Source organism: Entelurus aequoreus, linkage group LG02 (assembly GCF_033978785.1).
Source record: "Entelurus aequoreus isolate RoL-2023_Sb linkage group LG02, RoL_Eaeq_v1.1, whole genome shotgun sequence".
Lineage (NCBI taxonomy): Eukaryota > Metazoa > Chordata > Actinopteri > Syngnathiformes > Syngnathidae > Entelurus > Entelurus aequoreus.
Window position 1 is genome coordinate 39,137,907 of NC_084732.1, and position 24,144 is coordinate 39,162,050.

A 24,144-nucleotide genomic window follows, 5' to 3' on the forward strand; every position below is an offset into this window, starting at 1 on the left:
TTGTTATACAGGTTACGTAACGTAAATGTCAGTATTGGTGACGGTTTTTTAATGTATTTTTAAAGTGATTTAGAGGTAGAATGGATTGCTCCAATTAGCTGCATTGCAAGCAACCAAGAACTAGCCAATTTGTATATGTTAGAATGCAAAATAATATATATACTTGTCTTCTTGTCTCTCATAAGAATTGTGAACGATAGGCAAAATTCCCCCCCAAAAAAGTGCAGTTCCCCTTTGAGGGTTATAGTGGCACCTGTTTCTTGGGTTTATTAGCTGTGTGTGAAAATTGTTTTAATACATTGCCATCTGTATTTGAAATAATTCAAAAATACAAAAAAACAAATTATCCCGAAACCAGACTTCTTACTTAGCCTCCATACTATATTTGACCTATGTCCACCGCCTCGGTGGGCTGCTGATTGACACGTGGATTGCAATAGGATTTTTAGCCTAGTGTCTGACATGTGACAGCCCACACCATCCCTGCTAATCACCTCATTTAGTCAAGCTGCAGGATTCCTGTGCTGTGGGCCACATAATGCAGTCCTGCTTGGTAGTTCTCAAAATACTATCATTCATTTTGCATTTTGGTTTTTAATCTAGTCCCTATTTGACAATCTATTCTCGAGGTAGTGGTCGAGAATAAAAGATGATTGACTAGTTTCTCACCAGTCTGGCCAGGCAGCTACCCCTCACGCCAGCTGCTCATGGAGTTACGTAAATTTCCTAAATGCGGTTTGACGCATACCTCCATCACCTCAATACAAAGATTGTGGAAAATAATTGTGTTTGACAGCACAGTTCTAACTAAAAAAAAAAGACACCCTGGTATTAAATTATTTAAATGAATTCACTTGTTTGTCTATTCAACAGATTTTAGTTCTTCCTCTGACAAACACAAGCTCACAAGGTTCTATTGGTTGTGTGATAAGGTTACCATGGTAGGCACTGATGTGTCAGAGAGTTCAAACTCCGGTTGATGAGCAATTATTAGAAATGATGCCTAAAGCCAGAATTAACCTGTGGCCCTGTCTGAGCAGGTAGAGGAGTGCTAGGTGTTTAAAGAAGATTAACACATTCTCACACCACACACATACGCAGACAGTTCAGTTATTGACATCCATGCAGTGGCACAGTCACATACGGATTGAGAAATGAACTGGCAAAAACTATTTGACTGACACTTTCTTGTACACGCACATTGTACAGTGTATATTAAATATTTTTGTATGTCCTCACCAGTTTCACAATACAAGATGCTTTAAGGATAAAGCTCTTCTGTGGTATGCAGCTACATTTGCTCTTACCTTTATTTGACCCTTTAAACTGACAAGCAATATGCCTGTTGGGTACTGGGGTGCCAGAGGCAGGTCGCAGGGTCGAATACAGTGTAAGATGGGGATTTGTGTCAAATTAGGCTATTTCTGAGGTGTGTGTGTCACTGACAAGCTCAATCACTTGTGATCTAAACACTTGTTTTGGCTTTGAGGTTTTTGTCGATGGGATTTGGCTTGTTTTTTTTGTTCTGTGTTGGATTTATTTCTTGGGTATTACCGTAATTGTCAGTTGGAAGGCAAAAAGCCCTTTTATATCAGCAGCTAAAAACACAATCTTATGGTGGGCTTTGACTCTGCACTGATTTTCAGATAACTATTGTGCCGACAATTCTGCTTAACCAATAAACATACAAATGAGCAACATACAGTGGTGGCTAGATTTACTGTACATTTCTGGTGATAATGCTGACATTTTGTTGTAGTGATGCACCGATTAACCGTTTTTACGATTAAGCATGATTAAAAACGTCATTGTTACTTAATCGCAAAGGCTCTACTGCACCATCCGTTACAATCCTCCTCACTCGCTATAAACCAACGTCATGCTGGTACATTATTTTCGGCACAACCTGCAAGGAAAGGAAACAAAGTTACACCTGCGTTGCACGCACTTATATGCACCTATTGAGAGAAACGCTTATATGCTATCTTAAAAATGGCGGCAGGACAAAGCATCAAACTTTTCCCACCCCAAAAATGCTGAAGTCTGCATTGTGGGAACATTTTGGGCCCTTAAAAATGACCAGGAGGTCATCGAAGACAATGGCTCACCCATTTGCAAAGCCTGCCAATAGGATACAGCAATTGCAGTATCACCACCCAGCTTTACAGGCCAAAATATAGACCTAATAACTGAGTTTAATTATGTTAGTGGCAAGTTACTTCATGAAGAATTGAGTTGATATAAAGGTAAATATAAATGTGTCACTTACAATCAATAATGTAGCACTGACTCAGTTAATTGTAAACAAACGTAACGGGTATAGGCATTGTAAGTTAATATAGCAAGTGTAAAAACCCAACATACCAACAGGAGCTTGTAGAATAACAGCACTCTACCATGGGATGTAATTACAGAATGTGCATTCCAGTTATTAACACACATCTGGTTATTCAAAATGAATAAATAGGAATGGATGATTGATGACAATACCGCTTGAGTTTATTGCCTACATTAGTAACATTTTCTTTGGTGGGTTTTAGTAAAGGAAATATAAGTTTATATTAATAATACAATGATTAATGTATTTATTTATTCATTTCTTATTAATTATACTTAAATAAGTATTGTTTTTTGTACTGTTGTTGAAACGCCATTATTTGATCGAGTGTTATTTCCTTAAGTAGTAATAATTGTTTGAGTTTGAGTTTATTTCAAAGATGCATACAATTACAACATGATACATCACAATTTCCAGTTTCTCTTTTCAAGATGTTTGAAAAGGAGTAGGAAGAAGCTGAGCTTGTTTAATCCTACCCCTTTTCTATTACATAGCAGTTGCTAACACTTTTTTTCACTTCCTGTTCTCAATTTATTCACAATATACTCCATAAGTAATACCATTTAAAAATAATAAATAATAATTAGTGAAGTAAGTTGTATTTCATATGGTGCGATAAATAAGATTATCAATACATTCAGGTTGTCTATCATGGTTCTTCTTCTTTGTACTTTGTTCAAACTTAAAGTGTTTACAGTTTCTTGAATTGGATCATTTTAGTACATTGTTAGATGTTTTTGCTTAATCCATTCCATAATTGAATTCCACATACTGATATATTAAAGGTGCTAAGTGTTGTACATGCATACAAATGTTTAAAAAAAAATTTTTCTCGAAGGTTATATTTCTTCTCTTTTGTTGAGAAGAGTTGTTGTACGTTCTTGGGTATCCGGTTATAATTTGCTTTGTACATAATTGTAGCTGTTTGTAAATTCACTAAGTCGTGGAATTTCAGTATTTTCGATTCAATAAATAAAGGGTTTGAATGTTCTCTATATCCAACATTATGTATTATTCTAATTGATCTTTTTTGTAACATGGCTAATGAATGAAATGTACTTTTGTAGTTACCTTCCCATATTTTTGCACAACAACTCAAATATGGTAACACTAGCGAGCAGTAGAGATTATGAAGTGATTTTTGGTCCAATGCATATTTAGCTTTAATCATTATTGACGTGTTTCTTGCCACCTTATGTTGTATATTTTTTATATGAGATGTCCAGTTCATTTTATCATCAATCATTATACCTACCTGATTTAATTTACTCTTTGAATATTTATTCCGTCTATTTGTATATGTGTTTGACTTTCTCTTCTACTGTTACCAAATAACATTATTTTAGTTTTACTGAAGTTTAAGGATAGTTTGTTTTTGTTAAACCAACTTTTTAAATACATTTCTTCTGTTAATATTAGCTTCTGTGTGTTCACTCCTGAACAAAACACTGTTGTATGGTCCGCGAATAATACTAACTTTAAGTCTTTTGTAACTTTACCAATGTCATTAATATAAAGATTGAACAATTTTGGTCCTAGTATTAGTCCCTGTGGTATGCCACAAGATATATTTAGTATTGTAGACATGTGTTCGCCTAGCTTCACGTATTGTTGCCTGTTGGTTAAGTAGCTTCTAATCCATTTAAAGACCAACCGTCTGATGCCCTACCGTTCAATTTTTGAAATAAAAAATGAAAAATTAATCGTGTCAAATGCTTTAGTTAAATCCATAAACACTGCCACTGCACACTGTTTACCATCTATTGCATTGGTAATTTCCTCTGTTATTTTGATTAAAGTTGAAATATTAGCGCTGTATAAATATTGGTTCTTAGCGAGTATTTTATATTTGTTTATGAAATTGTCCAATCTATTATTGAACAGCTTTTCAATGATTTTGGAAAATTGTGGAAGTAAAGAAACAGGTCTAAAATTTGTAAATTGGTGTTTGTCTCCAGTATTATAAATTGGTACAACTTTAGCTATTTTCATTTTGTTTGGGAATTTGCCTGTTTGAAATGATAGGTTACTAATATACATTAATGGTCCTGAGATCTCTTCAATAACCTTTTTTATCGTTTCCATATCAATTACATTAGAATCGATTGAAGTCTTAGATTTGCATTTTTTTCTCGATTTTAATTATTTCCTCTTGTGTCATTTTCGTGAGGAACATTGAGTTGGGATTTCTATCTATGGTGTCATTGAAGTCCTCATTTGAAACTGGGTCTGGAATCCTTTCCTCCAATTTTTGGTCCAATATTTACAAAGTAATTATTGAAGCTTTCAACTACTTAGTTCATTTTTTCATTATTTACATTTTTGTCTGAGAAGTATTGGGGTAATCCCTCTTCGTGCCATTTTTAACAATGCTATTGAGGATGCCCCATGTTGCTCTCATATTGTTTTTGTTCCTGTCTAATTGACTGTAATAATCTTTTCTACATGTTCGTAGTATGTTAGTTATCTTGTTTTTATACTTGTTGTGCTTATTTTCTGCCTCTGTAGTTCTTTGTGTTATAAATGTTCTATATAATGTATTCTTCTTATTACAAGTATTTTTAATCCTTTTGGCATCAATGGTTGATTGTTCTTTCTCTACTTTCTTCTGAGTTGTTTCCATGGACAATGTTTGTCATAAAGTATTATAAACGTGTTTAAAAATTTACCATATGCTTCATCAACATCATTTTCATTGTACGCATTGTCCCAATTTTACTTTTCTCGCTAATTTTTGAAGGCAATCATACCCTTCTACGTGCATAGTCTTCGAAATGTCTTTGTCGTCCATGTTCCTCTTCTTGTAGTTTCCATCATGCATTGTGAAAACTGGCAGATGATCACTAATGTCGGTTATAAGTGGACCACTTGTAGTGCTTTGATCAAAATCATTGGTAAAAATGTTATCAATAACTCAATCAATCAATCAATCGATGTTTATTTATATAGCCGTAAATCACAAGTGTTTCAAAGAGCTGCACAAGCCACAACGACATCCTCGGTTCAAATCCCACATCAGGGCAAGGAAAAACTCAACCCAATGGGACAATGACGCCTGCAGCTCGTGCAGAACTCTGCTGCTTGTCTGCTAACACAGACCCGCAGACGTGAGCACATCACCCCTATATTAGCGTCCCTTCACTGGCTCCCTGTGCGTTACCAAATCAACTTTAAACTCCTTTTATTTGTTTTTAAATGTCTAAACAACCTCGCGCCAACATATCTCTCCAACCTCCTTCAGTCTTACTGCCCCACCCGATCCCTAAGATCAGCCGATCAGCTGCTACTAACGGTCCTTGACACAAGGCTGAAGTTTAGAGGTGACAGAGCTTTCGCCGCTGCTGCTCCCAAGCTCTGGAACGACCTACCTCTGAGTGTTAGACAAGCCTCCTCTCTTCCTGTTTTTAAATCTCTCATAAAAACATACTTTTATTCCATGGCTTTTAACACTGAGTGATATCCATCCTGCAATGGCGCCCCATAATACACCTGCTGCGAACCTGTTTTTATGTTTTATTTATTTTATTTTTTATCGTGTTCTGTTTGTGTTGTGTTGTGTTTGCTCGGTACTCGTATTATCTTTTAACCTGCCCATTGTACAGCACTTTGGCTACCCCTGTGGTAAATTTTAAATGTGCGTTATAAATAAAGTTGATTTGATTTGATTTGAATGAGAAACCTTGGAGAGGACTGTAGATGTAAAATAAGCACACGTATGACTGAGGAGTCATAGTGTAACTTTGTGTGGTGTTTGACTTGTCCGACTTTTTGTGTGGCCATAAACGCACCAGTGGCTTAGTGGTATGCGTGTTGGTGACAGATGACAAGTTGGTTTTGGTCTGGTTTGTACGGCAGAAAATGACTGGTTTTTCGAGAGAGGAGTTTTTTACTCATGTTTTTGGTGTGGTTATGGCCGAATATAAACAGTTTTGCTCAATAAAGTGATCGATTTAATTCCTGGCCTCCAAGCATCTTGATAGACGTTACAATAATTGAACGGTTTTGACGAACACTGTTAGGGCCGCTTGTTGTCACTGTCACTCAAAGTTACATTGCAAAATTACACAGAATAAATGTGTATATTTTGTTTAGAATTCAGATGGGATTTGATTTGGTGCTCGGCATATATTTGCTGTGCGCAGAGGACGCTTGAGCAGTGCACAATTGCGCAGGTGCGCACCTTAGACGGAACGTTGCTTGGCAGTCCATGTCTTGTTGAAAACACGCCATTCGTCATCAACTTTTCTCTTTTTAGCGTCTCTGGTGTAAACCGTGCATCACTTGTCGCTGTGGACCTTCACTCACAGGTTGCACATGGACATACGCCCATAAAAAACACTTTTCAAAATAAAAGCAGCACAGTTGTATTGCGCGCACGACATAAATGTTTTTTCAACTTTATTTTGTAATTTGTGATTGCAGCTGTTCACATTCACTCACAAGCGTACGTCCACACGGAAGTAATACAAATAACGCTTTTCAAAACAAAAGCATAGATAATTTTTTAAATGTATTTTGTAATTTATGATTGGCCTCACGCGGGCCGGACAGGGACACACAAAGGGCCGGATGTGGCCCGCGGGCCGCAGAATGCCCAGGTCTGCACTACAGGCTCTTCTCACTCTTTCTAGTCTCTCCTTCTCACAGAGACTTAAACAAGCGCACCTTCTTACATACGTCACATATGTATACGCCCTCGCGGAGCAGAGAGGTAGCAGCATGGGTAACGTTAGCTGTGGTGCGAGTGGTAATACGAGAGAAAGAAGGTGCGAATCTGGTAACAAATAAAGGAATAATTAATTCCCAAGAAAAAGAAAAAGTCCATTGTCTGGCGGTGGTTTGGCTTCAAGTGGGAATATGTCGAACAGACAACCGTAATTTGTCAAGTGTGGGGCAAAAGCGTAGCTGCGTAATGCTACAAAAAGTAGCATTACTGCTAATATGTAGCATCATTTGAAAAGTCACTTGCTAGAGAATGAAGAGTGCTTACTCCGCATGTCAACATCTCCGTTCGGTGCCACACCAACAACATGCCGAGGCAACCATTTCCATATCAACACCGTATGAAAAAAATAGTCCACGACATAAGGAGATAACGTCCGACGGAACCTACCACATAGCGAAGGACATACACAATTTGATTTCCTATTATGCAGCTCATTTTTATTTGACAGTTATTGACATATCTTGTGTGACATCATGCACAAAAGTGCACTTTATTTGTTTTAAACTATTGTGGTGGCGTTCTGTACAAAAAGTGCACTTTGATTTAGTGTTGTTTTGATTCGTCATCTTAGTGACATCATGCACAAAAGTGCACTAATAGCTTGTTTTAAAATGTCTCTGACAATCTTGCACTTTCTGTTTTGAAATGACATTAATGTTTGTGCCACTGCTTAATAACGGTTTAATAAATACAGTTTTGGTCAACTGACTAGATTGTGATTTCCCTCTCTGCATGAAAGTTTAAAATGAGCATATATTAATGCAGTATGAACAAGAATGTTTTAATGTAGACACATAGAATCATCATACTGCTGTGATTATATGCATCAAGTGTTCATTCAAGGCTAAGGCAAAATATTGCGATATATATATCGTGTATCGTGACATGGCCTAGTCCGTGGTCACATTGTTATGGGAGACGCACTGCATCATGTCAGTAAGATAAGAGTTAAACCAAGACAAGGCTAAGTCTGACATACCATTACGTGTTTTGATACGCTCTAATAAAATATTATGATCGACTGTATCGAAAGCAGCGCTAAGATCAAGAAGCAGCAACATAGATGACGCATCAGAATCCATCGTTAGCAATAGATCATTGGTTATTTTTGCGAGGGCTGTCTCCGTAGAGGGATTTGCCCTGAAACCGGATTGAAAGGGTTCACAGAGATTGTTAGACGCTAAGTGTTCATTTAGCTGCTGTGCAACAATTTTTTCAAGGATTTTCGAAATAAACGGAAGGTGGGACACCGGCCGGTAGTTTACCATTGATTGATTGATTGATTGATTGATTGATTGATTGAGACTTTTATTAGTAGGTTGCACAGTGAAGTACATATTCTGTACAATTGACCACTAAATGGTAACACCCGAATAAGTTTTTCAACTTGTTTAAGTCGGGGTCCACTTAAATTGATTCATGATACAGATATATACTATCATATATACTATCATCATAATACAGTCATCACACAAGATAATCACAATGAATTATTTACATTATTTACAATCAGGGGTGTGGAGGGGGGGTAGGATATGGACATCAAGTAGTGGACATAGAGAGAGAGAGAGAGAGAGAGAGAGAGAGAGAGAGAGAGAGAGAGAGAGAGAGAGAGAGAGAGAGAGAGAGAGAGAGAGAGAGAGAGAGAGAGAGAGAGAGAGAGAGAGAGAGAGAGAGAGAGAGAGAGAGAGAGAGAGAGAGAGAGAGAGAGAGAGAGAGATCATAAGGCATAAGAAAAAGTATCTGCATTTGATTGTTTACATTTGATTATTAGCACTCCGGGGAGGGTGTTAGTTTAGGGTTGTACCTGCCTGGAGGTGAACTTTTGTTGCGGTTTTGAAGGAGGATAGAGATGCCCTTTCTTTTATACCTGTTGGGAGCGCATTCCACATTGATGTGGCATAGAAAGAGAATGAGTTAAGACCTTTGTTAGTTCGGAATCTGGGTTTAACGTGGTTAGTGGAGCTCCCCCTGGTGTTGTGGTTATGGCGGTCATTTACGTTAGGGAAGTAGTTTGACATGTACTTCGGTATCAGGGAGGTGTAGCGGATTTTATAGACTAGGCTCAGTGCTAGTTGTTTAACTCTGTCCTCCACCTTTAGCCAGCCCACTTTAGAGAAGTGGGTAGGAGTGAGGTGGGATCTGGGGTGGAGGTCTAGCAGTAACCTGACTAACTTGTTCTGAGATGTTTGGAGTTTAGATTTGAGGGTTTTGGAGGTGCTAGGGTACCAGGAGGTGCATGCGTAATCGAAAAAGGGTTGAACGAGAGTTCCCGCCAGAATCCTCAAGGTGCTTTTGTTGACCAGAGAGGAGATTCTGTAGAGAAATCTCGTTCGTTGGTTAACCTTTTTGATTACCTTGGTTGCCATTTTATCACAGGAAAGGTTAGCCTCTAGAATGGAACCTAGGTAGGTGACCTCATCTTTCCTGGTGATAACAATGTCACCCACTTTTATGGTGAAGTCATTGAATTTCTTGAGGTTGATGTGGGACCCAAACAGGATGGATTCTGTTTTACCCAAGTGTATGGATAGCATGAGGTCAGGATCGAGGTTAGGTCTTTTGAGCAGAGGATAAATAACCGCTTTTTTGAATGCTAGGGGAACAGTGCCGGAGGAAAGTGATAAGTTTATAATATTTAGCACTGATGGACCTAATATTACAAAAAGCTCCATGATAAGTTTCCCAGGAAGTGGGTCAAGTAAACATGTTGTTTGTTTTATACCATTTACACGTCGTAGCAATTCCTCTAATGTTATTTCATCAAAAAGAGAGAGACTATTTTGGAGGGCAATATCCGTCGTATATACAGTCGTATCTGTCTTAATAGAACCCAGTTGTAGCTGGGATGCGTTGTCTTTAATCTCCTTTCTAATGAGTTAAATTTTCTTATTAAAGAAATTCATAAAGTCGTCTGCCGAGTGGGTGGAGCTACTGGGAGGAGTCCCTTGTTGGGTTAGCAATGCTACTGTACTGAACAAATATTTAGGATCGTTTTTGTTGAGGCGGATGAGATTTGAGTAGTATTTAGCTGTAGCTAAGGTAAGCATGCGTTTATAAATGCTTAAACTATCACTCCATGCTTGATGAAAACCTCAAGTTTAGTCGCGCGCCATTTGCGTTGTAGCTTTCTATATGATCATTTAAGAGCTCTAGTTTCTTCTGTAAACCATGGGGTACGCCTTTTAGGGGACCTTTTTAGCTTTAGCGGTGCTATACTATCAATGGTTTCACGCAGGGCGTCGTTAAAGTTGTTAGTGAGGTTATCTATAGAGCCCACATAATTTGGGAATGGTGCCATTACCGAAGGCAGTAGGCCAGCAAGAGTAATCGTAGTGGCAGCATTAATATTGCGGCTTCTAAAGCAGTTATTATTATTATTAGCTTGTTGACAATGAGTCAGAACTTCGAATTTATGATCGGACATTACTTTAGTATACGGGAGTATCATAACTTTGGAGGTGGTGACCCCCCTGACAAGCACTAGATCTATGGTATTACCGTTGCAATGCTTGGGTTCATTTATTATTTGTGTAAGACCACAGCTATCAATTATAGTCTGGAGCGCCACGCATGGAGCGTCCGATGGGTATTCATATGGATATTAAAGTCCCCCATTATGATTATATAGTCGGCGTGCATCACTAGATAAGCGACGAACTCTGAGAATTCACTGATAAAGTCCGAATAGGGCCCTGGGGGGCGGTAGATAACAGCCAGGTAGAGAGGCAGCGGTGCGACAGACCTCCTAGTAAGCACCTCAAACAATTTATATTTATTATTTAGGTTCAATCAATCAATCAATCAATGTTTATTTATATAGCCCTAAATCACAAGTGTCTCAAAGGGCTGTACAAGCCACAACGACATCCTCGGTACAGAGCCCACATACGGGCAAGGAAAAACTCACCCCAGTGGGACGGCGGTGAATGACTATGAGAAACCTTGGAGAGGACCGCATATGTGGGTAACCCCCCCCTCTAGGGGAGACCGAAAGCAATGGATGTCGAGTGGGTCTGACATAATATTGTGAAAGTCCAGTCCACAGTGGATCCAACACATCAGCGAGAGTCCAGTCCATAGTGGGGCCAGCAGGAAACCGTCCCGAGCGGAGACGGGTCAGCAGCGCAGAGATGTCCCCAACCGATGCACAGGCTAGTGGTCCACCCGGGGTCCCGACTCTGGACAGCCAGCACTTCATCCATGGCCACCGGACCTATGCAACTCCCCCTCCCAAGGGACAGGGGAGAAGAGGAGAGAAGAAAAGAAATGGCAGATCAACTGGTCTAAAAAGGGGGTCTATTTAAAGGCTAGATTATACAAATGAGTTTTAAGATAGGACTTAAATGCTTCTACTGAGGTAGCATCTCTAACTGTTACCGGGAGGGCATTCCAGAGTACTGGAGCCCGAATAGAAAACGCTCTATAGCCCGCAGACTTTTTTTTGGCTCTGGGAATCACTAATAAGCCGGAGTTCTTTGAACGCAGATTTCTTGTCGGGACATATGGTACAATACAATCGGCGAGATAGGCTGGAGCTAAACCGTGTAGTATTTTATACGTAAGTAGAAAAACTTTAAAGTCGCATCTTAAATGCACAGGAAGCCAGTGCAAGTGAGCCAGTATAGGCGTAATATGATCAAACTTTCTTGTTTTTGTCAAAAGTATAGCAGCCGCATTTTGTACCAACTGTAATCTTTTAATGCTAGACATAGGGAGACCCGAAAATAAAACGTTACAGTAATCGAGACGAGACGTAACGAACGCATGAATAATGATCTCAGCGTCGCTAGTGGACAAGATGGAACGAATTTTAGCGATATAACGGAGATGAAAGAAGGCCGTTTAAGTAACACTCTTAATGTGTGACTCAAATGAGAGAGTTGGGTCGAAGATAATACCCAGATTCTTTACCGAGTCGCCTTGTGTAATTGTTTGGTTGTCAAATGTTAAGGTGGTATTATTAAATAGATGTCGGTGTCTAGCAGGACCGATAATCAGCATTTAGGGGTAAGGTTAAAGTTTTCATTGTATATTAGTGCGACCCCCATCCCTTTTAAGGGGACGGGCAATATGCGCATTCGTATAGTTAGGAGATGCCTCATTCAGCGCAAAAAAATTGTCTGGTTTGAGCCAGGTTTCGCTGAGACCGGTGACGTTAAGATAGTTGTCGCTAATGATCTCATTAATGAATAACATTTTGGGAGACAATGATCTTATGTTTAAAAAGCCCATATTATAGGTAGTGGGCTGTTTTGAGGCGTTTTTGTTAAAATTATCCGTAGTAGCAATATTAATAATGTTGCGTTTATTTTGCGTAGTGCGCTTTAAATAATTTCGACCATATCTAGGAATTGATATGACGGGAATTTTCAGATTTTTTGCTTGGTGCTGCGATACACTGAACGCATCATAATTTTCCACCTCAGTAGAATGCATGTCCATCTTTGGCACAGTGACTGCAGAAAAAACATTATGTGAGTTGTGTATTATTCTAGGAGAAATGCTATGTGTGCAGGGATTTTCCAGCCTGGCGCTGACTAGTTCTAGCTTAACTGACTTCTCACCCGGACTAACAGACTCTGTAATTGCCTGTGACCGGGCTTGTTCTAGTGTAGTTAGTCAAGTGTGACTCAAACAAAAATCTATATTCCTAGTCAGGATGATGGCGCCTTCCTGGTTAGGGTGAAGGCCGTTTCTCATCAACAGGCCCGTTTTGCCCCAGAAAGAGGGACAATTATCAATAAACGTTATTCCCTGTTGTCAGGTCGGGTTAATACCTCCACGGGTAAGATGTACCCCCGTGCTACCTGCCGCATTCGGGCAGATGGGGCTCGTAAGCCCTGGATGGCAACCTGTCTAGGAGAAGGTCACTCTGAACTAAAACCGGGACTGCGAGGAGTTGCGCCCCACAGTTCGCTATTAGCATAGTAAAGCCAACCATGGAGTACAAAGTCATCCCAAATCCTATACTTCCAGCGGCGGGAGTCCGCAGGAACATCGCAGCGGACGGTGGTGCTGGTCCTCCTCCTGGAGGACACCATGACGACAGGACCTCAAACCCTGGGATTGTCCCAGGGAGGGTCCTGTCCGAACACAGCACCCCGTCCAATGCACTCATGCGCTGTCGGAGACCATTTGTTATGGGAACCTTCAACGCATGCACAGCGAGAGAAGAAGCGAGATTGATAGAACTTGCACACTGTGCAGGAGAACGGGGAGTGGAGATCCTGGGGGTCCAAGAACACAGGAGAGTGCACACTGATGACCCCATCCTGTACTGCAGAGTGGAGAGATGCACGTTCATTTCTGCATCTGCGTTGAGGAACGAGGCCCAGGCCGCAACAGGCGGTGTAGGATTAATGCTGGGCCCAGGGGCACGTAAGGCTCTCCGTCGGGTTTACCACCACACCGACAGGATTCTGAGCGCAGAGTTCTCGGGCAACCCAGTAACAACAGTCATAGTCGTGTACTCACCCACCAGCGTGGCACCATCTGACGTGGTGGAGAAGTTCTTTCAGGACCTTGTAAGAACGGTCCGTGGCGTCCCAGCGCACAACTTCCTGGCAATCCTTGGGGACTTCAATGCAAGGCTTGGACCAGAGGACGCACCCTTCCCTTACCACGACTCTACCAACCGCAACGGCACCTACCTCACTGCCTTCCTCATGGAACACGAGCTACTGGCGGCGAATACCATCTTCCGGAAGAGAACAGGAAAGAGGTGGACCTTCCGAGACCGAGCCTCAGGAACACTATGGCAGCTAGATTACATCCTAGTGAGGAAGAAATGGAGGAACTCCATCCTGAATGCTGAGCCATACAGCACTTTTAGTTCTGTGGGCTCAGACCACCGTGTGGTCTCATTGAGAGTTTGCCTGAGCCTCAGGGTCCCCAAACCAAGTCCCAAGAATCGGTATAACTGGAAAGCTTTCTCAAGTGACCCTGGCCTTCAAACCAGATACGCAGAGGAGATGAGGAGACGATTCCAGCAGCTGGACAGGGGAGCGGAGGCCAGTGGAGAATACAAGAGATTCGTCACTGCGAATGAGGAGGCGACCAGGCTGTGCTTGCCCATGATGGACAGAGTCAGTACCTCCAGACGATCCAAACACCCAGAGGTCGTAGCAGCACGAGGGATGGTGGAGGAAGCCCGCCTCAACTTTGAGCGGGAACCAACTGTGGAGAGGCGTGGCGAGCTGAATGAAGCCAAACAGTTTCTTTTCAGATGCTATGATACCATCAAAGGGGAAGAACTGATGGAGAGAGTGCGGAGGGTGCAGGCGGCGCAAGGTGAACAACAGTATGGGGAGGCCTGGAGGGTCATCAATGAGATGACGGGGCGGAAGAGGACCAAGGAGGGACAGGTGGAGGGACACAGCCCGGAGGAGAGGGTGACAACCTGGTCCAGTCACTTCAAAAGGCTGCTGGGAGAAACAGCAGACGCAGCTGAGGAACAAGAAATACCATCAGTCCTCCCAAACCTGAACATCAACGATGGTCCCTTCACACTCGGAGAGCTCGCCAGGGCAAAAGCCACAGTAAGAGTGGGGAAAAGTGCTGGCCCGTACGGCTTACCCCCAGAGGTCGTGAAGAACTGTGATCTTGATGACATCATTCTAGAGTTCTGGAACCTTGCTCTGCTGCACAATCGGCTGCCTGATATGTGGTCTCTATCAAACATCGTACCAGTGCCCAAATCCGGAGACCTCTCGAAGCCAGACAACTACAGAGGCATCAGCCTGACTTGTATCACTGCGAAAGTCTACAACCGCATGATCCTAAACAGGGTCCGGCATGCAATCGACCCTCACCTGAGAGTAAATCAGACCGGCTTTCGAGAAGGACAAACAACTACAGCCCAGATCTTGGCACTTAGGAGATTGATTGAGGAGGTGAGGAAGGACAACCTGACTGCAGTCCTATGCTTCGTAGACTTCAAAAAGGCATTTGACTCGATACATCGAGGCACGATGGTGAAGATCTTGAAGGCATACAGTATTCCTCCGAACCTACTCCGAGCAATAGAGTCCATGTACGCAGGAACAAGGGCCAGGGTGGTGACCCCAGATGGCAACAGCGAGGAGTTTGACATCCTGGCTGGAGTTATACAAGGGGATACACTAGCCCCCTTCCTCTTCATCATAGTCCTTGATCATGCGCTCAGGAAGGCAATAAATGGGCGAGAGCAGGAACTTGGCTTCACGCTGACACCAAGGAAGTCGAGTCGACAACCGGCAGTGGTCCTGACAGACCTTGACTATGCGGATGACATCAGTCTGCTCTCCAACAACGTGGAACAAGCACAAGAACTCCTACACAGGGTAGAGCTAGAGTGCGCCAAGGTTGGCCTTAGGCTAAATGCCAAGAAAACTGAGGTCATGACCTACAATGTTCCACCAGAACATCAACCTCTGATAACAGCAGGAGGCACTGTGCTGAAAGAAGTTGAGGACTTCAAATACCTGGGCGGATGGGTCAACTCAACTGAGCAGGATTTAAAAGTGAGGAAGGCACTTGCATGGAGGGCCCTGAACGGCATGACCAGTGTATGGAGCTCCAACCTCCCCCGCCAAATCAAACTCAGCTTCTCCTACGCGACAGTTGAGTCCGTTCTCCTCTATGGCAGCGAATGCTGGACCCTGAAGCCAACCTTGGAGAGGTCTCTGGATGGTTGCTACACCAGGATGCTGCATGCAGTGCATAACATCAACAAGAGTGCGCACGTAACCAACAGAGTCCTCTACAGGGGAATACCAAGGGTGAGCGAGAAGATTGCTGTAAGCAGAATGAGACTAGCAGGGCACTGCCAAAGGCATCAGGAGCTGCCAGCCAGCAAATTGGTAGTGTGGGAACCAACACATGGGCATCGGTCAAGAGGACGTCCCACACTAACATACGTGGATGTACTCAAGAAGGATGCAGGAGCTCAGAGTACCAAGGAACTGGCCAAATGTATGGAGAATCGGGATGACTGGAAGCAACGATGGAAGGCTCGTCTGAGCACGACCTAGAGAGAGTTAGTCCCGGTTGTCTACAAAAACTAGCCAGCCACTTGTTAAGCGAGACTAATCTGCTATATCTCTCATCATTGCCTCTCGCAGGCAGGGGGCCAGAGACAATTACTCGATGCCTGGACATTCTTGCTAGCGAGATTACAAGTCCTAGCTATGTTCCTCTTTGTAATCTCTGACTGTCTCATCCTAGTGTCATTGGAGCCAATGTGTACAACTATGTTCGCATAGCTAGTGGTGCGATTAGCCTGTCGTACGTGTTTACTAGGCCTGTTGCGAGTTAGCTCCCTAAGATTAGCTTCAATGTCAGGTGCTCTGGCCCTCGGAATACACTTATTTGTGGCTGGTTTGCTAAGCTTTATGTTTCGGGTGATGGAGTTCCCTATGACTAAGGTGTGGTGCCCGGTAGACTGGGGTGTAGGACTAGCTAAAGGGCTACATCTATTATGCGTCTCAACCGGTTCACCGTTGCTTATAGGCCGCTTAGGGCTGCTACAAGCTGGGCTAGTTAGCTCGCTACAGCTAACGCTAGCAGATGTGTCCGCAACGTCTAAAGTTACGAGATTACTCTGCTCTAACTGGCGGACACTGCCCTCTAGCAGAGCCAGCCTATCCATGAGAACGGTGCACGAAGCGCAGGTAGCCATACTCACGGTATTTTCTGTCACCGAGTGAAGTTTTTGCTGTCTTCAGGGAAGTGGTCGCAATGTGCGGGAGCAGATTCCTTCAGACCAACGCCGCCTTTCTCCGCGCTAGCTTCGTTAGCTTAGCAGCTAGCTACCTGAGGGAGGGGTGGTGAGACAGAGATCGGGTGATTTGCAAGTTAAATAAGACTACTAAATATGTTTGGGAAGTAGTAAAGAAAGCTGTAAAACAATTAAAAGCACACAGATAGAACGACACTTAGCTTTTTCGCAACAGCAACAACGAGCAGTCAGCGAGCAGTCACTCATGGCAAACCGGAACCGGAAGTCGAAAAAAGTGGGACACAGTGTCCTGTGATTCTGCTTGACTTTGTGATTTTAGGATATAAACTCAGACTATACATTATATCAATGAAGTCATCAATGGACTTTTGCTTATTGGGGTTCAATAAGTCAATATTGAAGTCACTACATAAGAAAACTATTTTTTGACCAGTGTCCATAAAATTTGCCTTGATCCAGTCCTAAAATGTTTCAATACTTGACTTAGGTGATGTAGATATACAACTGCTGAATATATTTTTGCATTTTTCCCTGACATATTTTAATAGTTATGCATTCTAAAATTTTATCAACAGCAATTGACTTGTTTTTTACCACTTTGTATTTCAGGTTCTTCATCACGTACACAGCTGTTCTTCCTCCGTTTTTGTTGGTTCTGTTGATAATTTAGTTCTTATCCTTCCAAATCAAAATCTATTCCTTTTTTATCATCAATCCATGTTTCTGTGACAGCAATCACTTTGAAGGGTTTGTTCTATTGCTTTAAAAAGTGCTCCATGTTGTTATAATTTGCATACAAGCTTTTGCTATTAAAATGAATACTTGACAATTTATTATCACATTTAATGTTGCTGTTATATTGTTCATCTGTAAAACAAAAACAATTATTACTGATACAATTTGTATCTGGATCTATGTCATTGTCCAAATCCTGTTTTTTTATGGTCTTTGTTGCAGAAGTTTTTAAATTTCACATTTTCTTGTTCAACAATCTTTGATGTTGTTTCAATAATCTCTATAATTGTAGGTGGATGCGCTCTAGAATTTAGGTCTTCTTGTTTAGGGGTCCCTTGGAACAATAGTAGTGTTGGTGTTGAATGTAGATTTTTGTTTCCATCAGACTCCATTCTCATTGTCGTTGTGGAAGCAGTGTCAATTTGAATATTTGTCCAGGTCCTTGATCCTTGTGCTTTTGGACTTCCAGTCATCTCGATGTAGATTTTAAAGTTGGCGCTCCAAGTTCCCTGAATTTGTCTCTGCTTTCTCAAGTCACATGCTTTCTTGGGGATTTCAGCATTGCGTTTAGTGAGGTGCTCGTTCATGTACACATTTGTTCCCTTCAGCTTCTTTCCCTGTTTCAGCAGTGCCATTTTAGATTTTCTGTTAACGAGTTTCACAATGATGACTGGAGTGATGTCTTTGTTTCTTCTATTCAGTGGGATTCATGTTTCGATGGTTATAATGTCAATTTCAATTTCCTTTGATTGCAGAAAGTTGACCACTTGCTGTTCTGCTGAGGCAACATCCATTTTATCTGGTTCTCCTCCATTATTCACAGCTTTTGCGTAGGATCTTGGTTTAATTTGGTGCACTGTCACGATGATATCGTTCATTCATTTTTCCTGATCCATTTCATTATGATATTTCTCAGCATGTTGTTGTCTCATTACACTGCAATAACTTATTCTTGGAGAATCCTCACTTCTTGACCCATTCCTTTCTTAATGTTGTTAATCTGGCTTTGCAGACTTTCTATATTTTCCTGCAGACTTCTCAGATCTTCTTTGTATTCTGTTATTGCTTTTCTCAGACCTTCTTTAAGTTCTTTTATACCCCTTACAGGTTTGCTTTGTGTTCTAAACTTACTCTTTCTATGTCATCAACTATTTTTTTAGCATCAAGTCTAGGTTTTCATCATGTCCTGTGTCCAACATCAAATATTGCTTTCCTTCTTGTCCGGTGTCCAGAGAATCATTTGATTCAGATGACACAGAAGGTTTCAGGATTTGAGTTTTTAATTTAGATTTTGACATCGCAGAAGCTCGCTGACGTCAGTGCCTCTTGTATTGCTCGCTAACGGCAGTTGCTTCTTTAGCGACTTGCGGAACTTTTAACTTGTTTATTTTAACGATTTCGTTCCTTGCGCCGTTCAGAGATCTACTTGAGGTGTCAGCATGTCAACTTATATCCCTATGTGTTGTCGGAAGCATGGCCGTAACTACCATTGAGGCCTCCGAGGTCATGTCCACTGTATGTTTTTAAGTGACAAAAAAAAGATGATATAACTGACTGCAAATGTAATTTATATAGCACATTGTGTACGCTGTACAACATAATGCGATATATCGTCTTCTCTGAATATAGGATTTTTCCTCATTCACAGCCCGCTACAACTCCAACAACGTAACGCTTTAAAGATTATCTGATCAGAAATAAATGTGCTGTCAACATAACAGTAACAATAAATCATGCTGATGTAACTAATGTTGGTTTCACTTGAATTAAATTGATGTGAAACACTGTCAGTTAATAACGTTGTCGTGTCAGTCTGGTGCCGCCCCACCCTAAATGCAGAACACGCGGTCTGCATAGGGCTTCGCGATAAGTGGGGACCGGGGGGGTTGCGCTAAAGAAGCACATTAAAATGTAAATTATTGAAAGACAAGACGCTTCATAAAATTTTACCCCAAACTTATTCCTGGCCACATCCTGCTCTGTCACTGATTAGAATATAAACACACATTTTCCACAGGCACTTCCGGTGCTCCGTAGCAGGTGTCATTAGTACTTGCTTTACAAAGCAGAAGGTGTTGGGTTCGAAACCTGGCTGCTGTAAAAATGTCGGTTTTTCTATTTTAAATTGATGTTTTAATGATATTAAAATGGTGTTTTATACAAACCCTGTTTCCATATGAGTTGTGAAATTGTGTTGGATGTAAATATAAACGGAATAGAATGTGATGCCAGCAACACGTGACAAAGAAGTTGGGAAAGGTGGCAATAAATACTGATAAAGTTGAGGAATTCTCATCAAACACTTATTTGGAACATCCCACAGGTGAACAGGCAAATTGGGAACAGGTGGGTGCCATGATTGGGTATAAAAGTAGATTCCATGAAATGCTCAGTCATTCACAAACAAGGATGGGGCGAGGGTCACCACTTTGTCAACAAATGCGTGAGCAAATTGTTGAACAGTTTAAGAAAAACCTTTCTCAATCAGCTATTGCAAGGAATTTAGGGATTTCACCATCTACGGTCCGTAATATCATCAAAGGGTTCAGAGAATCTGGAGAAATCACTGCACGTAAGCAGCTAAGCCCTTGACCTTCGATCCCTCATGCTGTACTGCATCAACAAGCGACATCAGTGTGTGAAGGATATCACCACATAGGCTCAGGAACACTTCAGAAACCCACTGTCAGTAACTACAGGTGATCGCTACATCTGTAAGTGCAAGTTAAAACTCTCCTATGCAAGGCGAAAACCGTTTATCAACAACACCCAGAAACACCGTCGGCTTCGCTGGGCCTGAGCTCATCTAAGATGGACTGATACAAAGTGGAAAAGTGTTCTGTGGTCTGACGAGTCCATATTTCAAATTGTTTTTGGAAACTGTGGACGTCGTGTCCTCCGGACCAAAGAGGAAAAGAACCATCCGGATTGTTATAGGCGCAAAGTTGAAAAGCCAGCATCTGTGATGGTACGGGGGTGTATTAGTGCCCAAGACATGGGTAACTTACACATCTGTGAAAGCACCATTAATGCTGAAAGGTACATACAGGTTTTGGAGCAACATATGTTGCCATCCAAGCAACGTTACCATGGACGCCCCTGCTTATTTCAGCAAAACAATGCCAAGCCACGTGTTACATCAACGTGGCTTCATAGTAAAAGAGTGCGGGTACTAGACTGGCCTGCCTGTAGTCCAGACCTGTCTCCCATTGAAAATGTGTGGCGCATTATGAAGCCTAAAATACCACAACGGAGACCCCTGGACTGTTGAACAACTTAAGCTGTACATCAAGCAAGAATGGGAAATAATTCCACCTGAGAAGCTTAAAAAATGTGTCTCCTCAGTTCCCAAACGTTTACTGAGTGTTGTTAAAAGGAAAGGCCATGTAACACAGTGGTGAACATGCCCTTTCCCAACTACTTTGGCATGTGTTGCAGCCATGAAATTCTAAGTTAATTGTTATTTGCAAAAAAAAAATAAAGTTTATGAGTTTGAACATCAAATATCTTGTCTTTGTAGTGCATTCAATTGAATATGGGTTGAAAAGGATTTGCAAATCATTGTATTCCGTTTATATTTACATCTAACACAATTTCCCAACTCACATGGAAACGGGGTTTATATATATATAATGATATTATATACAAATAGTAAAAGCATTCATTGAGGTAGAACTATCACATTATATTGTCTAACATCTTTGACAATCAGCGTGATTGCTTTACTTTGAGCTCCCCCCGGATGGCAGAGCTTCTCACCCTATCTCTAAGGGAGAGCCCCGCCACCTGGCGGAGGAAACTCATTTCGGCCGCTTGTACCCGTGATCTTGTCCTTTCGGTCATAACCCAAAGCTCATGACCATAGGTGAGGATGGGAACGTAGATCAACCTGTAAATTGAGAGCTTTGCCTTCCGGCTCAGCTCCTTCTTCACCACAACGGATCGATACAGCGTCCGCATTACTGAAGACGCCACACCGATCCGCCTGTCGATCTCACGATCCACTCTTCCCTCACTCGTGAACAAGACTCCGAGGTACTTGAACTCCTCCACTTGGGGCAGGGTCTCCTCCGCAACCCGGAGATGGCACTCCACCTTTTTCCGGGCGAGAACCATGGATTCGGACTTGGAGGTGCTGATTTTCATCCCAGTCGCTTCACACTCAGCTGCGAACCGATCCAGCGAAAGCTGAAGATCCTGGCCAGATGAAGCCGTCAGGACCACATCATCTGCAAAAAGCAGAGACCTAATCCTGCAGCCACCAAACCTTATCCCCTCAACGCCTTGACTGCGCCTAGAAATTCTGTCCATAAAAGTTATGAACAGAATCGGTGACAAAGGGCAGCCTTGGCGGAGTCCAACTCTCACTGGAAATGTGTCCGACTTACTGCCGGCAATACGGACCAAACTCTGGCACTGATCATACAGGGAGCGGACCGCCACAATCAGACAGTCCGATACCCCATACTCTCTGAGCACTCCCCACAGGACTTCCCGAGGGACACGGTCGAATGCCTTCTCCAAGTCCACAAAACACATGTAGACTGGTTGGGCAAACTCCCATGCACCCTCAAGGACCCTGCCGAGAGTATAGAGCTGGTCCACAGTTCCACGACCAGGACGAAAACCACACTGTTCCTCCTGAATCCGAGGTTCGACTATCCGGCGTAGCCTCCTCTCCAGCACACCTGAATAGACCTTACCGGGAAGGCTGAGGAGTGTGATCCCAAGATAGTTAGAACACACCCTCCGGTTCCCCTTCTTAAAGAGAGGAACCACCACCCCGGTCTGCCAATCCAGAGGTACCGCCCCCGATGTCCACGCGATGCTGCAGAGTCTTGTCAACCAAGACAGCCCCACAGCATCCAGAGCCTTAAGATCTCATCCACCCCCGGGGCCTTGCCACCGAGGAGCTTTTTAACTACCTCAGCAACCTCAGCCCCAGAAATAGGAGAGCCCACCACAGATTCCCCAGGCACTGCTTCCTCATAGGAAGACGTGTTGGTGGGATTGAGGAGGTCTTCGAAGTATTCCCTCCACCGATCCACAACATCCGCAGTCGAGGTCAGCAGAACACCATCCTCACCATACACGGTGTTGATAGTGCACTGCTTCCCCTTCCTGAGGCGGCGGATGGTGGTCCAGAATCGCTTCGAAGCCGTCCGGAAGTCGTTTTCCATGGCTTCCCCGAACTCCTCCCATGTCCGAGTTTTTGCCTCTGCGACCGCCGAAGCCGCACACCGCTTGGCCTGTCGGTACCTGTCCGCTGCCTCAGGAGTCCTATGAGCCAAAAGAACCCGATAGGACTCCTTCTTCAGCTTGACGGCATCCCTCACCACCGGTGTCCACCAACGGGTTCTAGGATTACCGCCACGACAGGCACCAACTACCTTGCGGCCACAGCTCCAATCAGCCGCCTCGACAATAGAGGTGCGGAACATGGTCCATTCAGACTCAATGTCCAGCACCTCCCTCGTGACATGTTCAAAGTTCTTCTGGAGGTGGGAATTGAAACTCTCTCTGACAGGATACTCTGCCAGACGTTCCCAGCAAACCCTCACAATGCGTTTGGGCCTGCCAGGTCTGTCCGGCATCCTCCCCCACCATCGCAGCCAACTCACCACCAGGTGGTGATCGGTAGAAAGCTCCGCCCCTCTCTTCACCCGAGTGTCCAAAACATGAGGCCGCAAATCCGACGACACAACTACAAAGTCGATCATGGAACTGCGGCCTAGGGTGTCCTGGTGCCAAGTGCACATATGGACACCCTTATGTTTGAACATGGTGTTTGTTATGGACAATCTGTGACAGGCACAAAAGTCCAATAACAAAACACCGCTCGGGTTCAGATCCGGGCAGCCATTCTTCCCAATCACGCCTCTCCAGGTTTCACTGTCGCTGCCAACATGAGCGTTGAAGTCCCCCAGTAGAACGAGGGAATCACCCGGGGGAGCACTCTCAAGTACTCCCTCGAGTGAATCCAAAAAGGGTGGGTACTCTGAGCTGCGGTTTGGCGCGTAAGCGCAAACAACAGTCAGGACCCGTCCCCCCACCCGAAGGCGGAGGGAAGCTACCCTCTCGTCCACCGGGTTGAACTCCAACATGCAGGCTCTGAGCCGGGGGGCAACAAGAATTGCCACCCCAGCCCGTCGCCTCTCACTGCCGGCAACGCCAGAGTAGAAGAGAGTCCAGGCCCTCTCGAGAGAACTAGTTCCAGAGCCCTTGCTGTGCGTCGAAGTGAGTCCGACTATGTCTAGTCGGAACTTCTCCACCTCGCGCACTAGCTCAGGCTCCTTCCCCCCCAGCGAGGTGACGTTCCACGTCCCAAGAGCTAGCTTCTGTAGCCGAGGATCGGACCGCCAAGTGCCCTGCCTTCGGCTGCCGCCCAGCTCACATCGCACCCGACCTCTATGACCCCTGCTATGGGTGGTGAGCCCAATGGAGGGGGAACCCACGTTGTCTCTTCGGGCTGTGCCCGGCCGGGCCCCATGGGGACAGGCCCGGCCACCAGGCGCTCGCCATCGTGCCTCCACATCGAGAGGAGCCAGATGAGGGGTTCGGGCATCTGGTCAGGATGCCACCCGAACGCCTCCCTGGGGAGGTGTTTAGGGCACGTCCGACCGG

General features: G+C 43.4%; 1 protein-coding gene across 1 annotated transcript in view; it reads left to right on the top strand.

The window, feature by feature from the left end:
* elp4 (elongator acetyltransferase complex subunit 4) overlaps window positions 1-24,144 on the top strand; it is a 198,263-nt gene that overhangs the window by 95,627 nt on the left and 78,492 nt on the right. The gene's annotated exons all lie outside the window — the stretch shown is intronic.